General features: G+C 25.6%; 1 long non-coding RNA gene across 1 annotated transcript in view; it reads right to left on the reverse strand.

The window, feature by feature from the left end:
• LOC113785711 (uncharacterized) overlaps nucleotides 1–9,354 on the reverse strand; it is a 12,178-nt gene extending 2,824 nt beyond the window's left edge. The window contains exons 1-4 of the long non-coding RNA XR_003471829.2: nucleotides 8,991–9,354; nucleotides 8,496–8,513; nucleotides 8,305–8,336; nucleotides 7,278–7,358 (exon numbers count right to left, since the gene is read on the reverse strand). This is a non-coding gene — a long non-coding RNA (uncharacterized lncRNA). The remainder of the gene's footprint in view (nucleotides 1–7,277; nucleotides 7,359–8,304; nucleotides 8,337–8,495; nucleotides 8,514–8,990) is intronic.
• Nucleotides 9,355–10,619: the final 1,265 nt, after the last annotated feature.

Here is a 10,619-nt window from a genome sequence, read left to right on the forward strand (position 1 = left end):
TTCCTGCTTGAAGGGATGTTCATTTTTGGTTGCAATTGTCTACATAATTGCTTAAAATCCCAACTTTCAACTACTTTATAGGAATGTTCATGAAGGATAACAAAAAGAATAATAGCATTTGTTTATACTTGAGCATTGAACCTTTGGCTTGATGGAACCAAGCTACTACCCTCACCAAAACAAAGTTTTGTTTAAGTAGGGTTATTAAAAATGTGTGTTGGATTGCTTTTGCGTTTCTTAGAGTGAGCTTTCATGTTGGAGGTTCCATGTGTTTTACAATAACAAAGGTATCTTCGGTTATAATGTTTACAAGCATCAGTAGTGGAAGACTCATCGGGTAGAATGTTAAAGTCCAACTAGACCTTAAAGCTTCTTCTAGGATCCCTAGTGTAACATGCACACATTTTATTTTATTTTTATATTTTACAATATTAAGAGTAGATATAATTTGTTGGTGATAGTTATTATTGTATTGGATTATTTTAATTTTTGGTAATAATAATAATAATAATAATAATAATAATAATAATAATAATAATAATAATAATAAAAACATGAATCAAGAAACGTTAAGAATTCTATCATATTAACTTTATATAACATTTTTTTTTGGTAGTAGAACAAAATCTCTTATTGATATCTTGAAAAAATAAAATAAAATAAAATAAAATTGATCGATGAATATGTCTCACTAATTATATCCTTAATTTTTATCTTAATCAATTATCAGGAATATAGGTACTATATTTGTGTTATGATGTTTAGATAAAGTAGTGAATGTGTTAGACAAGAAAGGAAATGAAAGTTCTTAGTATCATAGATTATTATGAACTCTATTATCTCGTTATTATTGTAATTTTATTTTTATATTTTACAATATTAAGAGTAGATATAATTTGTTGGTGATAGTTATTATTGTATTGGATTATTTTAATTTTTGGTAATAATAATAATAATAATAATAATAATAATAATAATAATAAAAACATGAATCAAGAAACGTTAAGAATTCTATCATATTAACTTTATATAACATTTTTTTTTGGTAGTAGAACAAAATCTCTTATTGATATCTTGAAAAAATAAAATAAAATAAAATAAAATTGATCGATGAATATGTCTCACTAATTATATCCTTAATTTTTATCTTAATCAATTATCAGGAATATAGGTACTATATTTGTGTTATGATGTTTAGATAAAGTAGTGAATGTGTTAGACAAGAAAGGAAATGAAAGTTCTTAGTATCATAGATTATTATGAACTCTATTATCTCGTTATTATTGTAATAACGATCACACTAGTAATAGATTTTGTACGTCAATCTATAAAAAAAATAAAACTAAAAAGTTTTGACACTAAGTGAGAAGTAAATTAATTTGTAAAGGTGTAGCACTGAGAAGTAAATTATATCTATGTATGATTGTGTTTATTCTGGAATTTGTGAGATTAAACATATATCATGCTGATTTCATCAAGTCATCGAAAATAAATGTGATGTGATATATTGTTATAATGGTTGTGTTGAACATGTTCAAAGTGTGGAAAATAAAAGCTATGTGATATGTTGTTATAATGGTTATGTTGAACAGGTTGAAAGTGTGAAGAATAAATGTCATGTGAATGTCGTTATAATAGTCGTGCTTGTTCAAATGGTGTGCAATGTACATTATATGATACCTTATTATAATAGTGTTGTGGGGCAAATATGTTGTCGTTAATAAGTTAGACTCGCATTATATTAATGATTTATTACTAAAGTGTCTACATTTATGCATTCATTTATAGTCGTATGGTGCGTCCATATTTGGTTGGAGCACACAGATCCTTGTGGGGATTTTGAGTTAGTGAAATTTCTTGGAAGGTCCCACGAAGCCCTTGCGGAGAGGCGATATTCCGAAATTATTACATTGACATATAGATTAAGTAATAAAGTTTGTTTGGGTATGCATCTTGATTATGATGGGATGGTGTGATTAGTGTTTTATAAAGATAACTGTGATATATTGTATCTTTTTGTATGAAACAATCTTAGTAGTATTTTATACTGCCATATTTTTATCATTAATATACCTTCTAGCGTTTGAGTGAATAACATTATTAAGTTTGGACTGTTATATTTTATTATTATTGTATGTCTTGGTAGTTTGGATGAATTAATGTTATTAATTATGTAAATATTTTATTGTTATTGTAGCTCCTAGTCGTTTATATGAATTAATATTATTAATTTCGTAGATATTGTATTGTTGGTCGTTTGAATGAAATAATATTATTAATTATGTAGGTATAGTATTGTTGTTATATTTTTATTGTTATTTAATTATTGATAAGTACTCTAGAGATGACCTTACTTTTGCACAGATGATTTCTAATTTACTTGCACATTCGGGAGGAGTTTTCAGGTACTACATTTCTTAACCTTATAATTTAAGTATTACGTATTTGATTGATTGAGATACTGATGAATTTTTAATTATTAATGGATTATTTGTTTGTGTGTTTGAAATTACATGGAAAATTACATATTTTGAGTGTACGGGAATTGAAGCAAAAAAAAAAAAAAAAAAGATGTTACACCTAGTATTAAGTGTTCAATAAAAGTTTAAGATTTTAAAAAATGAAATTTTATCAAGTTTTGGACTAAAATTTTGTTTAAGGACCAAAAGTGGGGAGAAACAAAATGGGAGGACTACTTTCGTGATTCAGCTAAAATAGAGCGACCAAAACTGCAATTAAACATTTTTTTTTTTTTATAGTTAAAGTGTTTAAATTTCTTTAAATAGTTACAATGTTTAGTTAATAATTAGTAATAGAGTGTTTGATGTATTAAATAAAAACTAAACATTAAACATAATTACTAATTAAACATGAGAATCCATAACATTTTAGTATAAATGATACATACTAACTAAGCAAATACAGTTGCAAGTATACATGAAGCATACATAATAATTAAGCAAAAACAATTGCAAGTATACATATGAAGTATACATACTAATTATACAAGAAGTACACATGCAAATTAAATATAATAATAATTGTTATTTCAAAATCATATTAAAAAATTAATAATAATTATTATTCATATTTAGTAATAATGAGAAATAAATATATTTAAGTTAATATTAATCTTGCACAATTAATTATAGGTAACCTTATTTTAACGGATGTCGTAGGATGCTAATATCTTCCCAATTTGGTTTCAAATACCATTTTTTTTTCTATTTTTAAGAGTTTCCTAATATTTTCCCAATTTTAAAATAAATTTTAGTAGCGACTCCATTGAATTCGAGAAACACTCGAAATTTAAGTCGCGGCACATAATAATTAAGCAAAAACAATTGCAAGTATACATATGAAGTATACATACTAATTGTACAAGAACTACACGTACAAATTAAATATTATAGATACATACTAATTAAACACAAAATAGTTGCAAACATACATAATGCATACATACAAATTAATTAGTATGAAGAATGCAATACATACTAATTAAAAAGAATTGGTATGAAGAATGCATACATAGTTGTAAACATACATATTAAGAAAAATGCATACATGCTAAATAACATGAAGAATGCATACATACAAAATAAACATAAAGAATACTTACTAATTTAGTATAAAATAATTGCAATAATTGATACTAGTTAAACATGAAGCATATATACAAATTAAATATAAAAAAGAAAATACTCATTAAACAATAAATAGTTGCAAGCATACATATTAATCAATAAACATTAAACATACATATTAAGCATAAATCAATAAAAAATTTAACATATAACACTTACAAGCATATATATTAAGAATCAACATACATAATTAAGCATAATACCATAAATTTGTCCAACTTTATAAATAATTCAAAATGGTAATAATATCTATTTTTATTATAATATATCTACTTTTGTGATTCAAAAAAGAAAAATATATATATATATATATATATATATATATATATATATATAAAAGGAAATAAAAATATAGCTAAAAATTAAACTCATTGTTTCATCAATTTACAATGCGAAATATAATTACAGTTTTAAAACCAAATCAAATTACAAATTAAATATTAAGCTAAATTAATTACAATAGAAATTAGTCAAATTAATTCAAATCAAGCCAGCTGTTTCCAGTTTTACCTCTGTTTTGTTCTCTATTGTTGCCCTTGCTCACTGTCAAACCTGCTATGTTGATGTTGACTGCTATTAACGCACAAGTCATGCTCAATGATACATTTGTACCTGTTGTAACTAATTAGAGAAATAAAAATATAATTTTTATAAGCCAACCATTGTACACATTATAGATAGCACAGAAACAAACTTTTGAGTTTTAAAAAAAACTAAAGGACAAATGACAGCTGCAAATAAAAGCTCAACAAAAGAACAGATGAAAACAAACATAACCTAAAATCACGAATGCATCAGATGTGTAGAAAAAAATGCAGATGATGAGCAAAATAAATTTAACATCAAGCAAGATATTGATGGAGAAGGACAAAGGCAAACAAGAAAGAAACTAAACAGATAAAAAATACTCTATAAATACACCTTATCAAATTTCAAAAAAAGGGAGGGGATATATGAGATTAATACCGACATAAAAAACGCATAAAAAGAAAGAGAAGAAGAAGAAACGAAAGGCATTACTGTCGTTCCAACTTCCACCGCGCACCACCGTCTCTGTCTTTACCAGTATCTGAAAAGACAGAGACGGTGGTGCGCGGTGGAAGTTGGAACGACAGTAATGCCTTTCGTTTCTTCTTCTTCTCTTTCTTTTTATGCGTTTTTTATGTCGGTATTAATCTCATATATCCCCTCCCTTTTTTTGAAATTTGATAAGGTGTATTTATAGAGTATTTTTTATCTGTTTAGTTTCTTTCTTGTTTGCCTTTGTCCTTCTCCATCAATATCTTGCTTGATGTTAAATTTATTTTGCTCATCATCTGCATTTTTTTCTACACATCTGATGCATTCGTGATTTTAGGTTATGTTTGTTTTCATCTGTTCTTTTGTTGAGCTTTTATTTGCAGCTGTCATTTGTCCTTTAGTTTTTTTTAAAACTCAAAAGTTTGTTTCTGTGCTATCTATAATGTGTACAATGGTTGGCTTATAAAAATTATATTTTTATTTCTCTAATTAGTTACAACAGGTACAAATGTATCATTGAGCATGACTTGTGCGTTAATAGCAGTCAACATCAACATAGCAGGTTTGACAGTGAGCAAGGGCAACAATAGAGAACAAAACAGAGGTAAAACTGGAAACAGCTGGCTTGATTTGAATTAATTTGACTAATTTCTATTGTAATTAATTTAGCTTAATATTTAATTTGTAATTTGATTTGGTTTTAAAACTGTAATTATATTTCGCATTGTAAATTTATATATATATATATTTTCCTTTTTTGAATCACAAAAGTAGATATATTATAATAAAAATAGATATTATTACCATTTTGAATTATTTATAAAGTTGGACAAATTTATGGTATTATAAACGGATTTTAAGCTTTACATGGACGTGATGTTGCTTTGTTTCTGCTTGCTCTGCTAGCTAGTAATTATGGTCTTGCCAATAATTGTTATTCCCATCACTTTATTCTATTTATTTAATAAAAATTCTGCTACAATTTTCATTTAATTTCTATTTATTATAAATAATTATTAATGTAATTAAATGATAATAAACATCATTTATTTCATTTATTAATGGTATTGATCGATTTTCTTTTTGGTTGTGCTATTTAATATTAAAATGAGTTTTGTTTCGATCACTTGTTTAATTAAAAAGTGTTTTGAAAGAGCTCACATTTGAATATAGAATTCTTTTTCTATTATTAAAATGTTTTTATTTATTTATTTTATAGATCATATTACAAGTCCATATATCTTTTTTTACCATATTTTTTTTGTTTTTTGTGTGTGTTTACTACTGATTTTATTTCGTAAAATTATTTAGACTTATTTAATATTTAGCATCAATTTTTAATTATTATTATTTTTTTAAAAAAGCAAAGATAATTTATAATCGAATTTTGAAGGGTTAATTAGATGAGACATCTTTTTTTAATCTTTTAGAACGCAAATTGTTACAACCTGATAATTCTAAAACTTACTCTTATAAATAATTAAATGTTAAATCGACTTTTTAAATTTGATTAATTAGATGTAATCATGTTTTAATCTTATAATTGTTAAGACACAAGTTGTACTACTTGATAGTTTTGAAACTCAATTTTAAAATCGAAAATAATATAAAATATTCTTAAAAGGATTAACTAGATGAGACATCTTTTTATTTTGAATTTTGAGCACGAGTTGTACAGCTTGATAGTCCTAAAACTCGAATAAAAAAATAATTTTTCAAGTCAAACAAGCTCATTTTCTTTTCTCGTCCAAATATATATATTTTTTTATAACAAAACAAAGTTTTCTTTAAAACAACAATCAATGAAGTCCTTTTTTTTATCCAAGAACTACGTAGCTTTGATTTCTCCATCGCACCGAGAGATACGTAGGAGCAAGATCACGTTCTTGTCAAGCACATTAATAAAGATTTATTTTTTGTCCTTTATTTCTTAAGCGCACATTTATATAAAAAAATCATATTAAAAAATTAATAATAATTGTTATTCATATTTAGTAATAATGAGAAATAAATATATTTAAGTTAATATTAATATTGCACAATTAATTATAGGTAACCGTATTTTAATGGATGTTGTAGGGTGCTAATATCTTTGCTACGCATAATCGACTTCCGAACTCAAATTTGGTTTCAAAGACCATTTATTTCTATTTTTAAGAGTTTCCCCGCGACACATAATAATTAAGCAAAAACAATTGCAAGTATACATATGAAGTATACATACTAATTATACAAGAAGTATACATACAAATTAAGCATAACAAATACATACTAATTAAACACTAAATAATTGCAAACATACATAATGCATACATATAAATTAATTAGTATGAAGAATGGAATACATACTAATTAAAAAGAATTAGTATGAAGAATGCATACATACAAATTAAACATAAAAGATACATACTAATTTAGTATAAAATAATTGCAATAATTGATACTAGTTAAACATGAAGCATATATACAAATTAAATATAAAAAAGAAAATACTCATTAAACAAAAAATAGTTGCAAGCATACATATTAATTAATAAACATGAAACATATAACACTTACAAGCATACATATTAAGCATCACACATACATAATTAAGCATAATAAACTTACAATGATGTTGCTCCATTACTTCTTGTTCTCCTCCTTGACTGTTACCCTCTTTTTGCTCCATCTTCTAAAGCTAGAACCTCACTAATTCTCCAAAAACAAAAAAGAGAAAATTTAGAAAGCACTTAAATAACTTAACCAAACAAAAAAAAAAAGCTAAAAATGTCAAACAACTAACATGTTAAAAACCATAATCAAACACAAACCCTCATAATAAAAACCTAATTTAATAGCCAAACATAATAAAAACCAAATAACAAAAGTCATAAGAATAAAAAAAAAGTAATAAAAAAACACAAACATGATAACAAATACAATTACTTAAAAACAAACTATAAAGAAGAAAACTTGCGCCCAACAACACAAACTTTCAGAATAAAATAAGTTAAATTTTATAACAAGAATTCAAACAAAGCCACAAAAATCATAAGAATAAAAAAACAAATATAAAAACACAAACATGTTAAAAAAATACAATTAGCTAACAAACTAATTAAATAGAAAAAAATTTCATTGTTAAAACCTCCTCATGATATAGTAAGTAAAAAAAAATTTGACAAAAATCAAAATCAAACAAAAAAAAAAGAAGAATAAAAGAACTAACCATAAAATCACAAACTAAATAAAAAAATGTACAGTTAGTTAAAAAGAAACAAGATTGAAAAATCTTAAAGCCCAAAAACAGGAACCATAAACTTAAATTTTTTTAAAAATGGAAACAAATAAAAAAAAACTAAAAATGAGAACAAATAAATTTTTAATAAGACAACGATAAATGATGCCCTAACAACCTGAACCTAAGGTATGGGAAAAACAAAAATTAAAAAGATTGAACCCTAAATAAATAAAAAAAATAAAAAGTGTAGAAATAAAAAGATCAACCTTCGGTTCCCCACATTTAAGCTAGCTATATTAAAAAACCTTAATCACTAATCAATATATAATTTTTTAAAACAATGTAGAATTAAAACTTAAAAAAATTTATAAATTAAGAATAATGAAAGCACCACAAAAAAAAAAAAAAACTAACCTTTTAAAATATCTTGTTCCGTAAAAGCAAGTCTCGAATCCGTCAATTTGTAAAGTTCATATGGTTAACAAAATATAAAAAATAAATATGTTAGAACTATGAACAAGTTCAAAAATCAAAACCTTAATACAGAAGAAAAACAATCCTTAAAAACAAAAAGGTATTAAGAAGAACAAGATAAATAAACTAACCTTTCATAATGTCTTTCTCTATTAAACCATGTTTTCAGTCCGTTAATTTGATAAATTTTGTAAGTTAAAAAAAGAATAAAGAAATAAACACGTTAGAAATTTGATCAAACTTCAAATATCAAAACCCTAATAAAGATTAAAAAAAATCCTTAATATTGTAATAGAAAAAGCCATAAGAGAAAAGATCTAATCACAAACTTAATCTAAAATTAAAATCAAAATAGAGTAAAAGTAGAAAATCGATAGTTAAAGAACAAGTCTTTTAATAGTATTTTCCTCTACTAGTCTCCAATCCTTCAAGGTTGTCCGGTTCATAATAAAAAGCAAAAACACAAATAGAAAACTAAAACTCTTAAACAGAGAAAAAGTTGATAAAGAAAAGGGAAGAACGAGATTCAAGGGAAGCTGAGAGTTTGAGAGAGATGATAATGACAAAGTTGTAGAGCTAAGAGAATGAGATAGGTGAGATATTGAGAATGAGAGAAGTGAACTTACGAGAGTGAGAGAGAGGACCGGTGGCGTAGAGGAAAAGAACTAGGGTTTTCATTTGAGGAAATTTTTGCTGTTATACCTAGGTTTTCTTAAGTGTAGATTCAACTGAACTTAGTTAATGGACTTTTGATTTAGTCAGGCCAAACCATCTATACTAAACCCTCGATTGGATTTGGGTATCAATTGTTGTTATTTATAAACACGAACAAGCCTGCGTCCACCCATAGATACTCGATCTTTACATTTGTTGACCCGTTTCCTTTTTTCTGTTTGTGGGTTGGTCGAGTTCGGCCAATTCTTCTTGGCTTGTCCAACCCTAATGGTGACTATTGTTTTACCATTTGAATCCAATATGGAGAGGAGAGGGTGGAAAGATATGTACACACATTTGACATTCTTCAAGTTCTTTTTTTAAAAGTAGTTTTATGTTTGGTACGTAGACTTATTTACAAATTAAGATTAGTTTGAGGACTTATTAATATATTATAATATGTCACATCAATGTTAATTAACGGTTGACTAGCTTCCTTTTAACATAAAGATTCAATTTAAAAAATATTAGTTTAAGGATTTGGTTACAACTTTTTTTAGTTTAAGGACTTATTTAAAGACTTACAAATTAAATTAAATCTTTTATTTTTTAACAAAAATTAATTTAAAAAATATAATTTCATTTAAATTTGCTATTTGATCAACTTTGTGGACGTGTCACAATTTTAGAAAGACTTAATTGCAGTTTTGATCTCTTTATTTTAACTGAATCACGAAAGTAGTTCTCATATTTTATTTGTCCTCTCCAAAATAGAATTTTAGTAAAAAACTTGATGAAATGTCATTTTCTTAAGTCACACCGTACCATTTATGATCATAAATTTCAGATATAATTGTTGCACCACGAAATCTTGAGACATAATATGGCTTAAATAAACGCAAAAAATTGACATTGCATCAGATTTTAGACTAAAATTCTGTTTGAGGACTAAAACTAGAGAAAAATAAAATGAGAGATTATTTTCGTGATTTAGCTAAAATAGAGGGACCAAAACTGTAATTAAACCTTTTAAAAATTACATAAATCAACTTTTAAAATGTGCCACAATTTTAACAATTACATAAATTATTTTTAACGGAGTTAAACCAAAATTTTAAAAAGAACTACGACCTTGATATTTAGAGATTTTAATGATTAATTTGAGGAAAAAATAATTTAAAAAATCAATACAAAAAATAATCAATTTAAAAGATTACAAAGTTTTTCCTTTTGCAACGGTAAAGGATCACTAAGTTAATTTTGGCATTTCAATAATACTTAAAGACAACAAGTATTTTACATTTTGTCAAAAACAAAAAAATCAGACACACAGCTATTTTACATTTTTATTATCAAAATATTAATTAAGTATCATTAAATTAATAAGCATTTAGAAGTGTGTTTGGGTAGCTAGTTTTGGAGGGGGAGGGGTTGAAGCAAAAAGACAGGGAAAATCAAACTGGCCACTAACACGAAGCATAGTCCAAAAATAGCAAACAACAAAATAAAAGCAAAAGGAATCGCACCCATAAGGTGGCTTACGTGTTTGCCTGCTTTGTTGGGGGCATTGTGTTCTTTATTCATGTATTTGCCTTAACAAA

Source organism: Cicer arietinum, chromosome 3 (assembly GCF_000331145.2).
Source record: "Cicer arietinum cultivar CDC Frontier isolate Library 1 chromosome 3, Cicar.CDCFrontier_v2.0, whole genome shotgun sequence".
Classification (NCBI taxonomy): Eukaryota; Viridiplantae; Streptophyta; class Magnoliopsida; order Fabales; family Fabaceae; genus Cicer; species Cicer arietinum.